Source organism: Lampetra fluviatilis, unplaced genomic scaffold, assembly GCF_964198595.1.
Source record: "Lampetra fluviatilis unplaced genomic scaffold, kcLamFluv1.1 SCAFFOLD_272, whole genome shotgun sequence".
Lineage (NCBI taxonomy): Eukaryota > Metazoa > Chordata > Hyperoartia > Petromyzontiformes > Petromyzontidae > Lampetra > Lampetra fluviatilis.
Window position 1 is genome coordinate 695 of NW_027621428.1, and position 8,658 is coordinate 9,352.

At 52.9% G+C, this 8,658-nt stretch overlaps 1 long non-coding RNA gene across 1 annotated transcript; it reads right to left on the bottom strand.

The window, feature by feature from the left end:
• Positions 1-453: 453 nt before the first annotated feature.
• Positions 454-4,104, bottom strand: LOC144955250 (uncharacterized). Its single transcript, XR_013641574.1, has 3 exons — positions 3,801-4,104; positions 2,092-2,236; positions 454-526 (listed from the first exon to the last, which is right to left on the bottom strand). It is a non-coding gene; the product is annotated as an uncharacterized LOC144955250 (long non-coding RNA).
• Positions 4,105-8,658: the final 4,554 nt, after the last annotated feature.

Consider the following 8,658-nt stretch of genomic DNA (forward strand, 5'->3'; position numbering starts at 1 on the left):
GTGAGTGGGTGGGTGGGTGGGTGGGTGAGTGGGGTGGGTGGGTGGGGTGAGTGAGTGAGTGAGTGGGTGGGTGGGTGAGTGGGTGGGTGAGTGGGTGGGTGAGTGGGTGGGTGAGTGAGTGAGTGAGTGAGTGGGTGGGTGGGTGGGTGGGTGGGTGAGTGAGTGAGTGAGTGGGTGGGTGGGTGGGTGGGTGGGTGGGTGGGTGGGTGGGTGGGTGAGTGAGTGATTGAGTGAGTGGGTGAGTGAGTGAGTGGGTGAGTGAGTGGGTGGGTGAGTGGGTGAGTGAGTTGGTGAGTGGGTGGGTGGGTGGGTGAGTGAGTGGTGAGTGGGTGGGTGAGTGGGTGGGTGGGTGAGTGAGTGGTGAGTGGGTGGGTGAGTGGGTGAGTGAGTGAGTGAGTGGGTGAGTGGGTGAGTGAGTGAGTGGGTGAGTGAGTGGGTGGTGAGTGGAGGTGCTCACTGAGGGTGAGCCGTGAGTGATGTTCAGGTTGAAAAGTTGAAAATCCTTGTCAACATCCTCCCGTGACCTCTGTGAAAACAGAGCGACATCACCACCATCACCACTATCATCATCACCATCACCATCATCACCATCACCATCATCACCACCATCATCACCACCATCACCACCATCACCATCATCACCACCATCATCACCACCATCACCACCATCACCATCATCACCACCATCATCACCACCATCATCATGCATCATCACCACCATCATCACACCATCACCACCATCACCATCATCACCACTATCATCATCACCATCATCACCATCACCACCATCACCACTATCATCATCACCATCACCATCATCACCATCACCATCATCACCACTATCATCATCACCATCATCACCATCACCATCACCACCATCACCACTATCATCATCACCATCACCATCATCACCATCACCACCATCACCACTATCATCATCACCATCATCACCATCACCATCATCACCACCATCACCACCATCACCACCATCACCAACACTAATATCAACATCAATATCACCATCAACATCTTCATCAACATCATCAACTACATTGTCATGATCACCACCATCACAACCATCATCACCATCATCACCAACATCACCACCATCGCCACCATCACCACCATCACCACCATCAGCACGAACACACCATCACCACCATCACCATCATCACCACCATCACCACCACCATCATCACCACCATCACCACCATCACCACCACCACCATCACCACCATCAACATCACCATCAACATCACCATCATCACCACCATCACCACCATCACCAACATCAACATCACCATCATCACCTCCATGACCACCATCACCATCATCAACATCATCATCTACATCGTCATGATCACCACCATCACCAACACCAACATCAACATCAATATCACCATCAACACCATCATCACCATCATCACCATCACCACCATCACCACCACCATCACCACCATCACCAACACCATCACCAACACCAACATCAATATCAATATTACCATCAACATCATCAACATCACCATCATCATCATCTTTACCACCATCACTACAACCGTCAAAATATCATGATCAACATGCTTGTGATGGTGATGACGATGATGATGATGATGGTGAAGGTTGTGATGTTGGTGGTGATGATGGTGATGATGACATGGTGATGATGGTGATGATGGTGATGATGGTGATGATGACATGGTGATGATGATGACATGGTGATGATGATGACATGGTGATGATGGTGACGAGGTGATGGTGATGGTGGTGATGGTGATGATGGTGACGAGGTGATGGTGATGGTGGTGATGATGGTGGTGGTGGTGATGGTGGTGGTGGTGATGGTGGTAGTTGTGGTGATGGTGATGATGATGGTGATGACATGGTGATGATGGTGATGGTAGTGATGACGAGGTGATGGTGGTGATGGTGGTGATGATGGTGATGACATGGTGACATGGTGATGGTGATGATGGTGACGAGGTGATGGTGATGGTGGTGATGGTGGTGATGGTAGTGATGGTGTTGACGAGATGGTGATGGTAGTGATGGTGATGATGATGGTGATGAGGTGGAGTGGGAGGAGGAGGTCACCGTGTCACTGAGCAGAGCGTGTTCGGCCTGTGTGAGGAGGCGCGCTCGATCCCCGCGCCAGGCGCAGTACGCCGCTGCCTCGTGGTAGTTCACCTCAACGGGGAGGTCCCACCTCATCGCCACCTCGTCAAACAGCAGTCGTAGTCTACAGAGACATCAACATCATCATCATCAACATCATAGACATCAACATCATCAACATCAACAACATCAACATCATCATCAACATCAACACCATCATAGACATCAACATCGCCACCTAGTCACACAGCAGACGCAGCCTGCAGAGACATCAACATCATCAACATCATCATAGACATCATCATCATCAACATCAACATCGTCACCATCAACATGGTCAACATCATCAACATCATCATCAACATCGACTCCCATCGCATCGCCACCTAGTCACCCAGCAGTCGTAGTCTACAGAGACATCAACATCATCAACATCAACATCATAGACATCAACATCATCAACATCAACAACATCAACATCAACACCATCATAGACATCAACATCACCACCTAGTCACCCAGCAGTCGTAGTCTACACAGAGACATCAACATCGTAGACATCAACATCATCGTCATCGTCATCAAATCCCACCTCATCGCCACCTCGTCAAACAGCAGTCGTAGTCTACAGAGACATCAACAACATCACCATCAACATGGTCAACATCAACATCAACATCGTCATCATCAACATCGTCAACATCGTCAACATCGTCAACATCAACATCGTCATCATCGTCATCAAGTCCCACCTCATCGCCACCTCGTCAAACAGCAGTCGTAGTCTACAGAGACATCAACAACATCACCATCAACATGGTCAACATCAACATCAACATCGTCATCATCAACATCGCCATCATCGTCAACATCGTCAACATCGTCAACATCAACATCGTCATCATCGTCATCAAATCCCACCCCATCGCCACCTCGTCAAACAGCAGTCGTAGTCTACAGAGACATCAACAACATCACCATCAACATGGTCAACATCAACATCAACATCGTCATCATCAACATCGCCATCATCGTCAACATCGTCAACATCGTCAACATCAACATCGTCATCATCGTCATCAAATCCCACCCCATCGCCACCTCGTCAAACAGCAGTCGTAGTCTACAGAGACATCAACAACATCACCATCAACATGGTCAACATCAACATCAACATCGTCATCATCAACATCGTCAACATCGTCAACATCGTCAACATCAACATCGTCATCATCGTCATCAAGTCCCACCTCATCGCCACCTCGTCAAACGGCAGTCGTAGTCTACAGAGACATCAACAACATCACCATCAACATGGTCAACATCAACATCAACATCGTCATCATCAACATCGTCATCAAGTCCCACCTCATCGACACCTCGCCAAACAGCAGACGCAGCCTGGGCAGAGACATCAACATCGTCACCGCCACCAACATCAACATCATCATCGTCATCATCGTCATCACCATCGTCAACATCATCATCGTCATCAACACCATCATCGTCATCATTGTCATCATCATCAACATCATCATCACCATCATCAACATCGTCACCAACATCAACATCACCATCAACACCATCAACATCATCATCACCATCATCAACATCGTCACCAACATCAACATCACCATCAACACCATCAACATCATCATCACCATCAACATCGTCATCATCGTCATCACCTAAATTCATCGCCCCTGGGGTCATGACCCCCTCCGTTGACTGTGACGTCACTTCCTGGCGTGTGGTCGGCCCCTCCCCCGTTGACGGTGACGTCACTTCCTGTATCGTGACCGCCCCCGTTGACTGTGACGTCACTTCTTGGCGTGTGGTTGGACCCTCCCCCGTTGACGGTGACGTCACTTCCTGTATCGTGACCGCCCCCGTTGACTGTGATGTCACTTCCTGGCGTGTGGTCGGCCCCTCCCCCGTTGACGGTGACGTCACTTCCTGTATCGTGACCGCCCCCGTTGACTGTGATGTCACTTCCTGGCGTGTGGGTCGGCCCCTCCCCCGTTGACGGTGACGTCACTTCCTGTATCGTGACCGCCCCCGTTGACTGTGATGTCACTTCCTGGCGTGTGGTCGGCCCCTCCCCCGTTGACGGTGACGTCACTTCCTGTATCGTGACCGCCCCCGTTGACTGTGATGTCACTTCCTGGCGTGTGGTCGGCCCCTCCCCCGTTGACGGTGACGTCACTTCCTGTATCGTGACCGCCCCCGTTGACTGTGATGTCACTTCCTGGCGTGTGGTTGGCCCCTCCCCCGTTGACGGTGACGTCACTTCGTGTATCGTGACCGCCCCCTCCCCCGTTGACTGTGACGTCACTTCCTGGGGATCCGCGGCCCCCTCCCCCGTTGAGTATGACGTCACTTCCTGGCGTGTGGCCGCCCCCTCCCCCGTTGAGTATGACGTCACTTCCTGGCGTGTGGCCGCCCCCTCCCCCGTTGACTGTGACGTCACTTCCCGGGGGGTCACGACCCCCCCCACGTGGTTGGCAGTGAGAATATTTCGCGAGGGAACCGCCACAGCCGGAAGGACACCCTGGAGGGAGAGGGGGGGAGGGGGGGAGAGGGGGGGGAGTGCAGGGAGGGGGGGGGAGGGGGGGGGAGGGGGGGGGAGAGGGGGGGGTGGGGGGGGGAGTGGAGGGAGTGGGGGGGGTGGGGGGGGGGAGTGGAGGGAGAGGAGGGGGGGAGGGGGGGGGTGGGGAGAGTGGGGGGGAGAGAGTGGGGGGAGAGTGGAGGGAGAGTGGAGGGAGAGGGGGGGGGAGGGGGGGGGGAGTGGGGGGGGGTGAGTGGGGGGGGTGAGTGGGGAGAGTGGGGGGGGGTGGGGAGAGTGGGGGGGGGGAGTGGAGGGAGGGGGGGGGGAGGGGGGGGAGAGTGGGGGGGGTGAGTGGGGAGAGTGGGGGGGGGAGAGTGGGGGGGAGAGGGGGGGGAGAGGGGGGGGGGATGGGGGGGGAGTGGGGGGGGGGGAGAGGGGGGGGATGGGGGGGGGGATGGGGGGGGGGATGGGGGGGGGAGTGGGGGGGGGATGGGGGGGGGAGTGGAGGGAGAGGGGGGGGAGAGTGGGGAGGGGAGAGTGGGGGGGGGGGGAGTGAGGGGGTGGGGGGAGAGTGGGGGGGGGAGTGGGGGATGAGTGGGGGAGTGAGTGGGTGGGTGGGTGGGAGAGTGGGTGGTGAGTTAGTGAGTTGGTGAGTGAGTTGTTGAGTTGGCGAGTTGGTGAGTGAGTTGGTGAGTGGGTTTGTGAGTTGGTGAGTTGGTGAGTGAGTGAGCGAGTGAGTTGGTGAGTGAGTTGGTGAGTGAGTTGGTGAGTGAGTTGGTGAGTTGGTGAGTGAGTTGGTGAGTGAGTTGGTGAGTGAGTGAGTTGGTGAGTTGGTGAGTGAGTTGGTGAGTGAGTTGGTGAGTGAGTTGGTGAGTTGGTGAGTGAGTTTGTGAGTTGGTGAGTGAGTTGGTGAGTGAGTTGGTGAGCGAGCGAGTTGGTGAGTGAGTTGGTGAGCGAGTTGGTGAGCAAGTGAGTGAGTTGGTGAGTGAGTTGGTGAATGAGTTGGTGAGTGAGTTGGTGAGTTGGTGAGTGAGTTGGTGAGTGAGTTGGTGAGTGAGTTGGTGAGTGAGTGAATGAGTTGGTGAGCGAGCGAGTTGGTGAGTTGGTGAGTGAATGAGTGAGTGAGTTGGTGAGTGAGTTGGTGAGTAAGTTGGTGAGTTGGTGAGTGAGTTGGTGAGTGAGTTTGTGAGTGAGTTGGTGAGTGAGTTGGTGAGCAAGCGAGTGAGTGAGTGAGCGAGTTGGTGAGTGAGTTGGTGAGTGATTGGTGAGTTGGTGAGTGAGTTGGTGAGTGAGTTGGTGAGTGAGTTGGTGAGTGAGTGAGTTGGTGAGTGAGTTTGTGAGTGAGTTGGTGAGTGAGCGAGTTGGTGAGTGAGTTGGTGAGTGATTGGTGAGTTGGTGAGTGAGTTGGTGAGTGAGTTGGTGAGTGAGTGAGTTGGTGAGTGAGTGAGTTGGTGAGTGAGTGAGTTGGTGAGTGAGTTGGTGAGCGAGTGAATTGGTGAGTGAGTTGGTGAGTGATTGGTGAGTTGGTTGGTGAGTGAGTGAGTTGGTGAGTGAGTGAGTTGGTGAGTGAGTTGGTGAGTGAGTGAGTTGGTGAGTGAGTGAGTTGGTGAGTGAGTTGGTGAGTGAGTGAGTTGGTGAGTGAGTTGGTGAGTGAGTTGGTGAGTGAGTTGGTGAGTGAGTGAGTTGGTGAGTGAGTTGGTGAGTGAGTGAGTTGGTGAGTGAGTTGGTGAGTGAGTTGGTGAGTGAGCGAGTTGGTGAGTGAGTTGGTGAGTGAGTGAGTTGGTGAGTGAGTGAGTTGGTGAGTGAGTTGGTGAGTGAGTGAGTTGGTGAGTGAGTTGGTGAGTGAGTTGGTGAGTGAGTTGGTGAGTGAGTGAGTTGGTGAGTGAGTTGGTGAGTGAGTTGGTGAGTGAGTTGGTGAGTGAGTGAGTTGGTGAGTGAGCGAGTTGGTGAGTGAGTTGGTGAGTGAGTTGGTGAGTGAGTGAGTTGGTGAGTGAGTAAGTGAGTGGGTGGGTGAGTGAGTTGGTGAGTGAGTTGGTGAGTGAGTTGGTGAGTGAGTTGGTGAGTGAGTTGGTGAGTGAGTGAGTTGGTGAGTGAGTGAGTTGGTGAGTGAGTGAGTTGGTGAGTGAGTTGGTGAGTGAGTTGGTGAGTGAGTGAGTTGGTGAGTGAGTGAGTTGGTGAGTGAGTGAGTTGGTGAGTGAGTGAGTGAGTTGGTGAGTGAGTTGGTGAGTGAGTGAGTTGGTGAGTGAGTGAGTTGGTGAGTGAGTTGGTGAGTGAGTTGGTGAGTGAGTGAGTTGGTGAGTGAGTTGGTGAGTGAGTTGGTGAGTGAGTGAGTTGGTGAGTGAGTTGGTGAGTGAGTGAGTTGGTGAGTGAGTGAGTTGGTGAGTGAGTGAGTTGGTGAGTGAGTTGGTGAGTGTGTTGGTGAGTGAGTGAGTTGGTGAGTGAGTTGGTGAGTGAGTTGGTGAGTGAGTTGGTGAGTGAGTTGGTGAGTGAGTTGGTGAGTGATTGGTGAGTTGGTGAGTGAGTTGGTGAGTGAGTTGGTGAGTGAGTGAGTTGGTGAGTGAGTGAGTTGGTGAGTGAGTTGGTGAGTGAGTTGGTGAGTGAGTGAGTTGGTGAGTGAGTTGGTGAGTGAGTTGGTGAGTGAGTTGGTGAGTGAGTGAGTTGGTGAGTGAGTTGGTGAGTGAGTGAGTTGGTGAGTGAGTGAGTTGGTGAGTGAGTTGGTGAGTGAGTTGGTGAGTGAGTGAGTTGGTGAGTGAGTGAGTTGGTGAGTGAGTGAGTGAGTTGGTGAGTGAGTGAGTTGGTGAGTGAGTTGGTGAGTGAGTTGGTGAGTGAGTTGGTGAGTGAGTTGGTGAGTGAGCGAGTTGGTGAGCGAGTTGGTGAGTGAGTGAGTTGGTGAGTGAGTAAGTGAGTGGGTGGGTGAGTGAGTTGGTGAGTGAGTTGGTGAGTGAGTGAGTTGGTGAGTGAGTAAGTGAGTGGGTGGGTGAGTGAGTTGGTGAGTGAGTTGGTGAGTGAGTGAGTTGGTGAGTGAGTAAGTGAGTGGGTGGGTGAGTGAGTTGGTGAGTGAGTTGGTGAGTGAGTGAGTTGGTGAGTGAGTAAGTGAGTGGGTGGGTGAGTGAGTTGGTGAGTGAGTTGGTGAGTGAGTGAGTTGGTGAGTGAGTGAGTGAGTTGGTGAGTGAGTTTGTGAGTGAGTTGGTGAGTGAGTGAGTTGGTGAGTGAGTGAGTGAGTTGGTGAGTGAGTTGGTGAGTGAGTTGGTGAGTGAGTGAGTTGGTGAGTGAGTGAGTGAGTTGGTGAGTGAGTTGGTGAGTGAGTGAGTTGGTGAGTGAGTAAGTGAGTGGGTGGGTGAGTGAGTTGGTGAGTGAGTTGGTGAGTGAGTGAGTTGGTGAGTGAGTGAGTGAGTTGGTGAGTGAGTTGGTGAGTGAGTGAGTTGGTGAGTGAGTGAGTGAGTGAGTTGGTGAGTGAGTTGGTGAGTGAGTTGGTGAGCGAGTGAGTTGGTGAGTGAGTTGGTGAGTGAGTGAGTTGGTGAGTGAGTGAGTGAGTTGGTGAGTGAGTTGGTGAGTGAGTGAGTTGGTGAGTGAGTGAGTTGGTGAGTGAGTTGGTGAGTGAGTGAGTTGGTGAGTGAGTGAGTGAGTTGGTGAGTGAGTTGGTGAGTGAGTGAGTTGGTGAGTGAGTGAGTTGGTGAGTGAGTGAGTGAGTGAGTTGGTGAGTGAGTTGGTGAGTGAGTGAGTTGGTGAGTGAGTGAGTTGGTGAGTGAGTTGGTGAGTGAGTGAGTTGGTGAGTGAGTGAGTGAGTTGGTGAGTGAGTTGGTGAGTGAGTGAGTTGGTGAGTGAGTGAGTGAGTTGGTGAGTGAGTTGGTGAGTGAGTGAGTTGGTGAGTGAGTGAGTTGGTGAGTGAGTTGGTGAGTGAGTGAGTTGGTGAGTGAGTGAGTGAGTTGGTGAGTGAGTTGGTGAGTGAGTGAGTTGGTGAGTGAGTGAGTTGGTGAGTGAGTGAGTGAGTTGGTGAG